Source organism: Zalophus californianus, chromosome 1 (assembly GCF_009762305.2).
Source record: "Zalophus californianus isolate mZalCal1 chromosome 1, mZalCal1.pri.v2, whole genome shotgun sequence".
In the NCBI taxonomy this organism is placed as follows: domain Eukaryota; kingdom Metazoa; phylum Chordata; class Mammalia; order Carnivora; family Otariidae; genus Zalophus; species Zalophus californianus.
Window position 1 is genome coordinate 169,558,764 of NC_045595.1, and position 13,282 is coordinate 169,572,045.

Here is a 13,282-nt window from a genome sequence, read left to right on the forward strand (position 1 = left end):
ATTAAAAAAACATTATGAGGACGGGAAACAAGAATTCTGAGGGGACTTGGAGAAAACAGAGAAGGGATGTGAGCCCTATCACCTTGGTATGTGCTCTGCCTGGAGAAATGGATAAACATGCACTCTTGAGGACTTTCAAATGGATGCTTTGTGTTTAATGGAATGATCAGTGAAAATGAGGCAGTCTTTAGTAAATACTGATTTTGATGAGGAAAGAATCAGTATTCCTCATTATTCTCATGCCTTATGGTCAATACCCGAAGCCCTTTATATCTGGATTCGGCAGAGTGGATTCTCCTACCTAGAGTGAAAACCAGCTAAAACAAATCTGTCAGAGATGCCGTTGTCCTTCTTAGAGCAGCTGAACCACAGTGACTTGATTACTCCCTGTTTGAGCCATGCTCTTTCTCAGCAGCCATAGAGACAACTAGAAAGCAGGTAGGCAAAATTACCTCATGATTTCAAAGCTGAGTTGATGCCATTCTGTGAAGAGAAACCTTTGGAAAACCTTTTAAGTCTTAAGTCTGCATTAGGAGCCCCTAACTCAGAGACCTGGCTGTTCTCCCCCACCCTACCCAGTACACTATATAATTCCTTTACCAAAACACATTTCACATTGTTTTCTTGACCTTAGTGGAACTGAATAAGGACCTTGTTTATTTTTTCTGATCATTAAATCCCCAGGGCCTCATACAGTCCTAGCTTATTATAGTGGGTACTTAATAATGATTTCCCAATTGAATGGAGAAATGAAGAGAAGCTCTGCAAGAGTGACACAGGTTTGAAGAATTCAGCTCTGTTTGTCATATGGGTCTGTGGTGGAACTTGCCCTTCCCTTAGCAATAGTGAAATTGGCAAAGACTCTTTGCAGAGGCAGAATGGAAGAATCGGGCTGCCTGATTGTATAACATCGAAATGCTGTCTTTCAAGCTCACAGGTCAGATCAATGGCCTCCTATGTTCATTCAGATCATTGTCTAGGAGAAGTGATGGTTGGCTATTTTTAGGCTCAGTCAAATTTTGTGCTGATGCACAACATATATGTATCAGCCAGATCTGAATAAACATAGGACAAGGTACTGCATATCTGAAATTTATATAAATATTTAAAGGCAAAAATGCAAATGCTAGTGCCAGAAATGGAACTCCATCTAGCTTTCTGGACCCCTAGTGCAGTGCTATTTCCACTTTGCCACTGACTCACAGCCTTTTATTTTTTTGGCGAACATATAAAATACTACTGCTTTGCACGTTGATATCTGAAAAATATTCTAACAGTTTTGGACCACTTAATTGTTGCCATTCCCACTTATCTCCAAGGCAGCCTAATATCTACCTTGATGGACATCTGCAAGGTGCCTTAAAAGCTTTTAAGTTGCTTGCTTAACTTTGCAATAGTTACACGTGCTTGTTTAACACTTTTCAATCCATCCACAAGTGTGGAGATAAAAGTATAAATACTGCCTACCCACTCTCCTCACTCCCCATTTCCCAGGGGGTAACTAAAGTTAGTGGTTTGATATATACCAGTCAGGCCTTCATATATTCATATACAATACATCATTGTTATGGGTTGACTTGTGTCTTCCCCATATTCATGTATTGAACTCCTAACTCCCAATACCTTAGAATGTGACCTTATTTGAAAATAAGTTTGTTGCAGATATAATTAGTTAAAATGAGCTCATATTGGAGTAGGGTGGGCCCCTAATCCAATACGCAGGTGTCCTTATTTATACAAAGGGGAAATTTAGACACAAAGCTAAACATGCACACAAGGAGAACACCATGTGAGGGTAAAGGGAGAGACTGGGGGTGCTGTATCATCTACAAGCAAAGGAATGCTAAAAATCGCCAGAAAACCATTAGAAGCTAGTACAGAGGCATGGGACATGTTCTTCCTCACAGCCTTCCAAAAGAACTAACTCTTTGGACATCTTGATCTTGGCCTTCTGGCCTCTAGAAGTGTGAGACAACACATTTCTATTGTTCTGAGTCACCCAGTTTGTGGTACTTTGTTATGGCAGCCCTAGCAAACTAATACAGTCATTATAATCATGTCCCGAAAATTGCTTTTTGATTCAAAACATAGATCTTGTACATTCTTCTAAGTTCATACATGTATATATATATATAAAACATCTTTTCAATGGGTGCTATTACTATAATCAACACCACTTTCCTTTTTTTTTTAATTGTGGTAAAATACAACATAAAATTTGCCTTCTTAACCATTTTTAAGTGTACAGTTCAGTAATGTTAAGTACATTCATATTGTTGTGCAATCAATCCCCAGAACTCTTTTCATCTTATAAAACTGTCATTCCATACCCACTAACCAAGAACTCTCCATTGCCCATCTTCTGTGGTTCCTGGCAACCACCATTCTTCTTTCTGTCCCTATGAATTTGACTATTCTAGGTACCTCATATAAGTGGAATCATAAAATATTTGTCTTTTTGTGGCTGGCTTGTTTCACTTAGTATAATGTCTTTGAGTTTCATCCGTGTTATAGCATGTGTGAGAATTTTTTCTTTTTTAAGGCTGAATAATATCCCATTGTGTACGTATACCATCTTTTGTTTACCCCTTCATCCCTCCATCAGTAGATACTTTGGTTACTTCCATCTTTTGTCTATTGTGAATGAATAGTGCTGCTATGTAGCAAACATGGGTGTAAAATATACCTTTGGGATCACGATTTTAATTATTTTGGATATATACTCAGAGGTGGAATATCTGGGTCATAGTTTTCCACAGGGCCGTGCCATTTTACATTCCCACCAACAGTGCATGGGGTTCTGATTTCTCCACATCCTCACCAAAATTTGTTATTTTTGGTTTTATTTTTTTTAAAATGCTAGATATGCTAATGGGTGTGAGGTGGTATCTTATTGTGGCTTTGCTTTGTATTTCCTTAATGATTAGTGATGTTGAGCATCTCGTCATGCATGTACTCGTTGGCTATTTTTGTATCTTTACAGAAATGTCTATTCAAGTCTTTTGCCCATTAAAAATTTTGTTGTTTTTGTTGTTGTTCTGTTGTAGCAGTTCTCTGGCTAATAATCCCTTATCAAAAATGTGATTTACCAGTGTTTTTTCCTATTCTATAGGTTGCCTTTTCACTCTGTTGATTTTGTCTTTTGATGAGCATCATTATTCTTATGTCCTAAGGCAAACATGTGAGTATTTCTGTAGGATAGATTCTTGCTTATGTGGAATTACTATTTCAACTTCTGAAAATTGTACCAAGTTAAACTCTTACCAATGAATGTATGACCATTCCGCCTTCTCCATTCCCTTGTCAGCACTGCATAAGAGACAGATTTTAAAAACTGACATAGACATTGAAAGGGATATTTATATACATAGTTACTCTGTTCTTCAAACAGTAAGAGCCTGTTATGTCATAGTTAGCGGTTCAAAAAATTTGGGCCAAATCATGTCCCTTGGAACTTTAACACATACATGCAGTAAAAACCTCTAACTCAGACATTGGGTTCTGCCCCCAGGACTAGAGGTAAAAGCTTTTACTTTACCTTGACTAAAAGCTCTATAATTAGTTCTTTTACCTCAAGTGATTTACTTTAATGAATGGTGCCATTTTATAAATTGAGTAAATAAATCCACTCCAATTCATAGCTAGAGAAATTACAGGAGAAGCCAGCATGCCAGATGATTCAGTGTATGCCAAGGATTCAGTCTCTTAGCCCAGAATCCTTTCCCATTGCCAGCCCCACTGCAGCACTAGAGACTTCTAGTTTCAGGGGCTAGAAAGGCCAAGCCAACTGAAATATCTGGCATTGGGATGAAGGGCAACAATGGCCCACAGATTTGGTGGGAGTTGTGTCACTGCAACTGAGAAAAGGACCTGGTCCAGGAGGACATTTCCTTTGTAGTTATATTTTAAAAATACTAATTATAGGAAGATAATCAGGGTATTATATCTGGGGACCCGAGGGGGACACTTACATTAGCTGTGTAAGACCCTATGAGATCCCCACACTGACATTAGGAAGGTTACGGAAAGTCCTGGTGGCCTTACATGTTTCCTTTTCTTTCCCTGGTGAAGTTTCCATACAGAGCACTTGCGACAGATGAACCACGCTGGTGGAGGAGCACTTGTCCTTCTCTGTGATCCCATGCTGGCACACGAGTGTCTCACTGTCCCTAAGGACCTCTACTGCAGTTGATTAAAAACCAGAGAAGTGGGGCCTGGTGCTTCCATATGGCTTTTCTAGTTTATTGGCTCTATTTGCTTGTAAAAATATGTTTTCAATTATACTTAAAACATTTGAATCAAACTACTTTGGGAAAATCAAGATGTAGTTTTTTGTTTGTTTGTTTGTTTTTGTTTTCTGCCCACATCACATACATTTTGGTTTATCAAGGACTTAAGGTGCAGTGTACCGACGTCAAATGGCCAGTGATAGAACAGAGTCTTGGGAGAAAGGTGAAGAGTAATCTTAAAGTATAAATGATAGAATAGTAACAAAAATCAGTGCTTATTCTGTACTCGTTGTGAGCAGAACAGATTACAGGCATGTCCATAAATGACAAAGCTATATGTAAAACCAAAAGGAAAAAATGAGACTGCTTGGAATATAAGATCAAAACAGGAAATGTTGGTTTGAGGTGAGCCTCTTTTCCTCAGATAGAGATTTCTAGATGTTTTTTTCAGTCAGCCATATCTAATTATTTTTCTTTGACAATAATGCAAAATTGGAAAGGGCTTTAAAACCACAGGCTCAGTGGGGATAAAGGGGACATTTCTGTTTTTTCTCAGAAGAGTAATAGCTTACAATGAATTTTTCATAGTTATTTATTATTAGCCCTTTGTCCAGGTCATGGACAAGGGAATATTGTTTTATTGAATGTTGGTTAAGTATTCATTAGTCCAGACAGAATGCTAGATGGATTAGACTGGACTCTGCCTCAAACAGGAGAAGGGAGGTCACAGTAAGTGGGAATTATGACTAAAGTGCCATGATAGCAGCCCTTCCCTCATACATATGACTCTTGTTGGAATTTCTAAGGGCCAACCATGAGACAGCTATGCATTTGCTCACCATTGATGAACCAGGTCAAAGATGTCCTTCTACAGGAGTCATATACCACATGTAGAGCAGCTGGGGGCTCAAAATACTCAGTTAGCTAACACTGGGAAGGGCATTTGCTTCCTGTATCTTGTTTTCCCTACTTGACCAGTTGTTATAATTGTTCCCACTTCAAAGCCTAGAAGGTTAGGTGCCTAAGTATCCCCCGGGATGCTGGTTAAAAATGTACATTTCTGGCCTACTCCATGAGATCCGGAGTCAGTAGGACTAGTTGAGGGGTGAGGACTCATGATGCGGGTAGTCCTTGGACTGTGCCATGGCACGCTCTGGGAAACTTTGCCCAGGATAATGATGAGAGAGCCTGGCTGGGGATTGTGATTATCAGTTTTTGCTTACAGTATATTATTGCTAAGGGCCTGTCTTAGACATTTTATTCCAACTTTGCACTGTTGGTTGCTAAAGACTTCTTGATTTCTGACTTCTTTGGCCAGACTTTTGACCACTCTCCTCTTCTAGAACCCTGGTTGATCCTTGAATCTGCTGCTTTGTCTTTTATCTGTGTTCCGCTAATTATCATTTATGTATCCTTCATTCATTCTGTCATTCAACAAATATTGAATAGCTGTACTCAGTTTCAGACTCCTGTGCTGGGGACACACTGCTTAGAAGACAGACTCAATTCAGGCCATAACGTCCTTTATAGACCAGCCAAAGGGACAGTCAGTTAATGAAACAGTCACAGTGAGAGTGTTAGATGCCATAGAGAGGTGCTGGGACAATGTGAGAGCCTACAGCAGGGCCAGCTAATCCAGTCCTGGGGTCAAGGAAGGCTTCTGGGAATGATCAGGTAGTTGGGAGGTGATGAGAAGGCAGAGTGTTCCAGGCAGAAGGACAGAACAGTGGATGAAAGAGCTATGGCACTTGAAGAAAAATGTGACTGTAGAGTGGGGTTGGTGACAGCAGGAGGTATGACAAGGAATGGATCTGGAAAGATGGGCAGGCCCAGACCATGAGAGGACTTGTAAATCCTGTGAGAGTTCAGACTCTAATTTGAGGGTCATGAAATATCTCTGAAAGATTTTAAACAGAGCTGAGTCACGATCTGGGCTGTGCTGAAAAAGAGCACTCAGCTACAATAGAGAGGTGGTACAAATGATTCAGAGTGAAGTCCCCAGAAGGCAGGAGGGGTGGATGAGTTGCATCCAGGGAATATGGGAGGAATATCTCTTCCACTGTAACAGGAGGGAAGGAGCAAAGGGTAGGATGGTCTGTAGGTAAGATGTGTGGTGGGAAACAGTAATTTGAGAATGTTTTTATGGAAATTTCCTCCCAGGGAGAAAAGAGTGAAGACACCCGAGATGTCCTTCAAGGACTTTAGGTGATAAGATTTTAGTACTGAGATAAATTCTTCAATTGGGTGATATGTGGATAAGCCAGATGCTCAACCTTAGTAGCCAAAGAACTTCACTAGCCACTCAGAAATGTACCAAGACTTACATACATACATGTTTCAGATTGTGAATGTACTTTCATAAAGTTATAGGACTATAAAGTTATATGACTGTATTAGATTGTGAGAGACTTTAAGAAAACAACATCTAAGAAAACAAAAAGCATGACATCTGATCAATGACAGAATGTAATAACCACCTTCAGTATCAGAAATCTGTGTGGAGACTCTTAGTGTATCTTCAGCTTTCTGAACCATGTAGAACTTTTCCTCCTGAAGAAGGATGGAGCCAGCTTTTCCAGGCACAAAGTTACACCATTTTCCCATCTGTCCTAAAAACAAGTTCAAACTGAGAAACCATCTTAAGGCTTGAATGAGTAAGGTCTGACATGACAAAAAATACGTGACTCAACATTTCATCAAAAGGCAAAATTCAGCCCCTTCTTCTGTCAGAAAGTTCTGATAACAGAAAAGGCTTCAATGGGAAATGCAAGCCCAGGCGGACTTTTCCAACACTGGACAGATTTGGACAGATTTGGAATGTGCTATTCTTGCTGTTAAAGACGTTTTTCCACTCTTGGCCTTCCAAAACCCAGAGTTCAAAGCTGCACTACTACTTTTTTATGCAGGAGCAAACTGACCACAACACTATTAGAAAAAGGCGTGAGTCAGTGTGTCTGGCTCTTTGTTTCTTTGTGGTGATCTTCGGAAAATAAAGATTGTAAGGAAAGAAAAGCAGGGAAAGACTAGTTTGCATCTTTTCCTTGAGCAGTGTTTGCTTAAAAAATAATAACCTCAAACCAGGCTATTATTGGGATTTATATCAAGCATTTCCAAGCTTTGAAACAGGACAAAGTCCACCAGACCCTTGTGAGGTAAGCTTTTGTTTTTCTCATTATACAAATAGATAAATTGAGTCACTGAGCAGTGAGGTAATTTCCCTGGTCTCGGCAGCAGTAGATGAAAAGAAAGGATGAACTCAAGGTTTTGGATTCCAGGTAACCACTTTGATCATGTTTTTATTGGAAGCTGACAACCAAAAAGTTAATAATCCATTATACTGCATGTTAGGGACATGAGGGTTTCTAGCTTACCATGAATTCTACTTCATATAATTCATATGTATAAGTGTGTGCATGTGCTTACATACTCATATATATTAGAATAACCTCAACTTTCCCAAATCTTTAGAGAATGAGAAATTTTGGATAATTAAACATTTCCCAAAGCTGATATTTTTACATCTGTGAGCACCAAAATATGTTTGTTTTGATAGGATCTATTTAAAAACATGAAATTTCCTTTATTCTTAAAAGACACTACTAAATATGTCAATAATTATATTCAGCTGTAATTCAGTGATTCCCTCAGAGACTTCCTAGGACGGGGTGCCTGGGTTGCTCAGATGGTTAAGCATCTGACTCAGGTCATGATCTCAGGGTTGTGAGATCAAGCCCCATGTCAGGCTCCCCAGCTCAGTGGGGAGTCAACTTGAGATGCTCTCTCTCCCTCTCTCTTTGCCCCTCTCCCCACTCATGCTTGTGCTCTCTCTCTCTCTCTCATAAATAAATAAAATATTTTTTTAAAAAAGAAACTTCCTAAAGCTATATGGCTACTTGTCTCCTCAATGAATGCCATTATACTTTAAAAACACTTATCTCTTTATAGTTTCTTTTTCTCTTCCTTTATTGCTAGGCTTCCAAACTTCTGTGGAAGTGCATTTACTTGTTGCAGTCCCTTTTCCTATTCTAATTAGGTACCTCAAGTCAGCTAGCTCTGTTCTGAGGACTTGGAGAACCAAATTCATTAGAATGATTTGTAAAGTGGAAACAAATAGTTTTGAAGTGAGAAGTCCATGTGATGGCTTATGAGTATGAACCTTAATGACCACTCTCTTTTAACCACTGAGCATGTTTGACTTCCTTTTTGTCTTCAGTAGTGTTCTGTAGGGTTGAGGTTTTCAGAGATTAGAATTCGAGATTATGAAAATGTATGTTACATATATTTTAATTCTAAGACTCAGCTCAGGATAATTTATTTTTTCTCAATGATTCAGATAGTATTAATCCAACAAGGATTTGTTGTAAACAAAGTACCTGACTCTATTCCAGGAACTCAGGACCTCTCAGTGTCATTTCTAGGACCATCAGTATTAATTGCATCTCTCTGGCAACAATATAAAAACTTCACAATAATTTTAGTTAAAAGAATACCAGTTAAAAGTTTACTGTTTTGTACATTTATATATACATATGTTGAATGTCTGAAATATGTCTATTAAGGTGCTGACTTATCACTTTTTTGGCACCTAGCAAGTGGGTTGGGGTTTGAATTTATTATCCTTGACACTGAGTGAGAACCTTTGCTGAGTTGGGATGGGCAGGTTGTAAGAGGACGATGGCCCCAGAGAAGACTCAGAACACCTTGACTAGCCTGAAAAATGCACAAAAAGTGGCCTCCCTTTTGAAGATAAAGAAGAAGGGGGTTCTTACATTCTCTGTGCATTTATACTGCAAGTGGCTTTCTATTGGTTTCTATGCCTTTCAGCTGCAGATCATGAGGGCAGGTGTGTCTAGCACAGGGCTTGTCACATATATCGATATCTATGTGTTGAAGGCATGAACAAGTGAGGTTGAAATTGGAGTCCTAGACAAACAAACAAACTAAGGTAATTGAACTTGAGGGACAAAGTCTTTTAAAACTCTTGTGGTCCTTCTTCCTTTGTCTTTATGAACTAAAATGCGTTCCACTATAGCTTGCAATTTCCTTATTCTAACATTGGGCTTCTTAGAACCATTATTATTTTTTTTTTTAAGGAGCCTGGATTGAAAGGTTTCTTGATAATTAAGGCATAAGGATAAAAAAGTTAGGACATTTTTTATCAAGAAAATGAAATTCCTGTAAGGAAGGATTTTGATGTGCTGGCATTGAATGTTATAGGGAGCATGCATTTGACTTAAGAAGGCATATTACCGGGCGCCTGGGTGGCTCAGTCAGTTGCACGACTGCCTTTGGCTTGGGTCATGATCCCGGGGTCCTGGGATCGAGTCCCACATCAGGCTCCCTGCTCAGCGGGGAGCCTGCTTCTCCCTCTCCCTCTGCCTGCCACTCCCCCTGCTTGTGCTCTCTGTCTCTCTGACAAATAAATAAATAAAATCTTAAAAAAAAAAAAGAAGGCATATTACTGCATCAAAATGCAGGGGCCAGGATGCATTTGGGACCCTGGCAGCCTCAGTGGGAGTACTGAAGGATATAGTAGCATAAAACTCCAGAAGCCTGTAGGATGAGCTAAGACCTTAGATGAGACACCCAGGACAGCCATCTTTTTCCTGATGATGCCACAGCTGTCTATACATGATGTGCTTTGCCACAAAAGGGAGGTGGCCTCGAACTGGGAAGGGGCTGTGCAATCATGGACTTTCCTCCTTTGGGGGACTGGCGGAAGAGGGATGCAGTGCTATTTAATGCAAGTAAGCAAACAAACAACAACAAAAACAAAACAAAAGCCAACACTTGTACCCTCCCCCAACCAAAACCCACAAAGACCAGAGATATAAATCATCCCATAAAGAGCCCACACTGCCACCATTACATGCTCACAGCATCATCCTGGAGTGGGAGTCCAGCGTTCATCAAATGAACTGCAAGGCAAAAAGATCCTTAGTGCCCTTATTTGCAATATGTAGAAAGCAACGCTCGAAGCTTCTACTCACCTAAGTGGCCATTATGCTGGCACTTATCTAAGCATTCAGTAATTGGTAGTGATTATTATCAAATGATCTTTACTGAGCATCTTGTGAGCACCAGACATTTTCTCATATATTATCTCATTTAACATTCATTACAGTCAGGAGAAGTAGACTTATTTTGGAGAAGAGGAAAGAAAGACTCAGTGAGACTCACTGTCTTGCCCAGGATGGCTGCATTGTTAGGGGGCAAAAGTGGGACTTGATCCCATGACTTCTTACGTTCAACTCAGTACTTTTATTTGTGACACTACAATGGCTTCTCATAGATGATTTAAGATCTTTTGTTTTCGTCCCCCATAAATGACATATATTTTGGCATTAATGAACAGGGGGCTTTAAAAATATTCTTTAAAAATGACAGGCAGGTTTAAAATGGATTGTGTGGTTCAGTTGGTTGATTGCAGCTCAGGTCATGATCTCAGGGTCCTGGGGTTGAGCCCTGCTTTGGGGCTCCACACTCAACGGGGATTCAATCTGTCTCCCTCTGCCCCTCCCCCACTGAGGATTCACTCTGTCTCCCTCTGCCCCTCCCCCACTGCTGGTGCACGTTCACTCTAAAATAAATAAATAAATCTTTTTAAAAAAATTGGATTGTGTGTCCTTTAAAATCATGAACTGTGTAGAAGACAACCTATAAAACTCTTCCTGATGGTCATCAGTGGCATTTCTTATGTCACTTGTCCTTCCACCACTGAAAATCTGCTTGCTACAGATTAGTAATAGGATGTTGTGAATGATTCCTTGGGGATAAAATGTCGATGATGTAGCCGTTAATGGGGAGAGCTCAGGAATCTGATCTCCTTGTTCTACATTCTGGGTCCTTTACTTAAAACTATGTGACTTTGAGGGAGTTACTTAACTCTCTCACATAATTTCCTGTTTATAAGGAAAGTGATCAGGATAAAATGCAAAAAAAAAAAAAAAAAGCCTCAGCATTCTGTTTGGCACAGAGTAAATCCTCAATACACATTAATTGCTTTTATTTTTCAATAATATCTTATTTGAATTCTGTTTTCTTGAAAAGCACATTCCTAATCACTGAATCCTGTTTACTAACTCTTACACATCATTCTGCTTTCCTTTGTTATAGTTTCTGATTTATCCTGCCAGGATGCTCTGGATGTGAATACTGTTAAGGCTCAGCCCGAACTAGTAGAAAGAAGCGGGCTTCAGGAGTAGGATGATCCAGGCTCATACCCTAACTCCAACGTTCACTATCTAAATTATGTGAAATTTACTTAATCTTTCTAAGCCTCCACTGTCTCATGTGTAAAATGTAGATAAAATCTTCCTGTAATTCAAATGAAGGAATGTATATAAAATACATCATAAACAGTAAATTTCTCTAGAGAGTTTATTATTGTATCACTCTCTTCATTTTTTAAAAGTTCCCAAATTAAGATACTAATACTTTTGCTGATGTGGTGATAATGAATTCTATTTTATAAAAACAAGGTACTAAGCCACTCCAGTATTCTCGATGTGTTGAAAAGGAGTCATGGATTCTTTCTTTAGCCACTGGCTCACGTCTGCAGATGAGAATTTTATTTATATGTATTCAAATGTGATTTAAACACATGGTGATTCTTTTATGGCTAAATATAAAAAATTTACAAGTTAAATATTATTGCTATCTTTACCATTTACTTTAGAGCTTGCTCATGCTATAATTTGTAAATACTTTACAAGGCAGGGGAAAATACCCACCCATAATTATTTCTCGATGTTGTCTGGCTCATGATAGCTGGGTAAATTCTTTTATTTTATTATTTAAAAAAAAAAGTTTTCATTGAAAGTTTTTCCAGTCACTCCAAATAAACTTAGCTGTAAATGGAAAAGGTACAGCTGATTGTTCTGGCTTCTTGAGCGTGTCTTCTGCCCCAGTCCTGCTCTTCCCTGAGTCAGAAGGAAGGCATGTGGTGTGGCCGACCTCCGAAATCATTAAACATCTCCTGTAAACTCTTGCTGTTAAAGACTCACTCTGGTTTATTTTCTGAAGGCTTATTAATAAGTTAGAATCTAATCTGCAGCCAGACTGTTTGATCACTTTGCTCTTCGCTTTGCCAGGCACAGGATTTTATTGCATCGTTGGCCTGTTGGCATGATGATTCCTGAAGGGCCGTTGGTAAGCCAGCAAGTGCCAGGGGCACATCATTGTTAAATTCCAAAGACATGTGACCTCCCTTGACCTTCTGGTAGAGGGCTTAGCCTTCTTCAAAGAGCCTCAGGTTGTTCACTAGAAATAGAGACAAAAATGCTCTGGGAAAATCTATGATAAAGAACTACCTTCCTTCAGAAAGTCATGGGGCTTCAGGGGGAGATAAAAGCAAAAATCTCTTACTGAACAGGACAGTCTTTCTCTGTAGAAATAGTCTTATTGAAAATTGAAGCAATTCTATGAGGAGGTATTTGAAACATGTTTTTCCCACAAAAGGGAAAAGAGAAGAGATGGCAATGAATAATGGACCTTTCTCTTTGAAAGTCTCACTTCAAATCATTCTTTATCTCATTTTGTTTGTATAGTGATAAAGGATCCAGATAACAATACAGTGCCATTCTGTGTAAGTTAAAGCCACAAGAAAAAAAAAAAAAGAAAAAGAAAAAAGAAAAAAAAAAGAAATACCATCTGTAGTATTTTATTAAAATTATGTATGTGGGGAAGAGGACCTCTTTAAGGTAATATAAAAATTAGAGGCAGGCATGGAGGCATGGTAGGGAAGCAATGCACTGAACACTATTTAAAGAACACTACTGTGGTCATGGCATTCACTCGGGATACATAAGAGCATCTTATTCAATTTTTTCAGTAGTTTATATGCTCATCAAGGGATACAAGACATGGCACATGAAAATTTAAATATTTTGTGTTGTCCAATACAGTAGGCACTATCCACATGTGGTTATTTGATTTTAAATTTAATGAGATTATAATAAAATAAAATTTAAAAATTTAAGACCTCAGTTGCATTAGCCACATTTCAAGGGCTCAGTTGCCAGTATGTGGTTGCTGGCTATCACACTGGGCAG

At 39.0% G+C, this 13,282-nt stretch overlaps 1 protein-coding gene across 7 annotated transcripts in view; it reads right to left on the reverse strand.

Moving 5' to 3' along the window:
- COL8A1 (collagen type VIII alpha 1 chain) overlaps positions 1-13,282 on the reverse strand; it is a 163,456-nt gene that overhangs the window by 138,411 nt on the left and 11,763 nt on the right. The window contains exon 2 of one of the 7 annotated variants that reach the window (XM_027585507.2): positions 6,707-6,838. The exons of 5 other annotated variants lie outside the window; for them this stretch is intronic. The gene's annotated coding sequence lies outside the window, so the exon portion shown is untranslated. Of the gene's footprint in view, positions 1-3,264; positions 3,310-6,706; positions 6,839-13,282 lie in introns of all 7 variants that reach the window. One more of the 7 variants, XM_027585508.2, reaches the window with a different exon arrangement.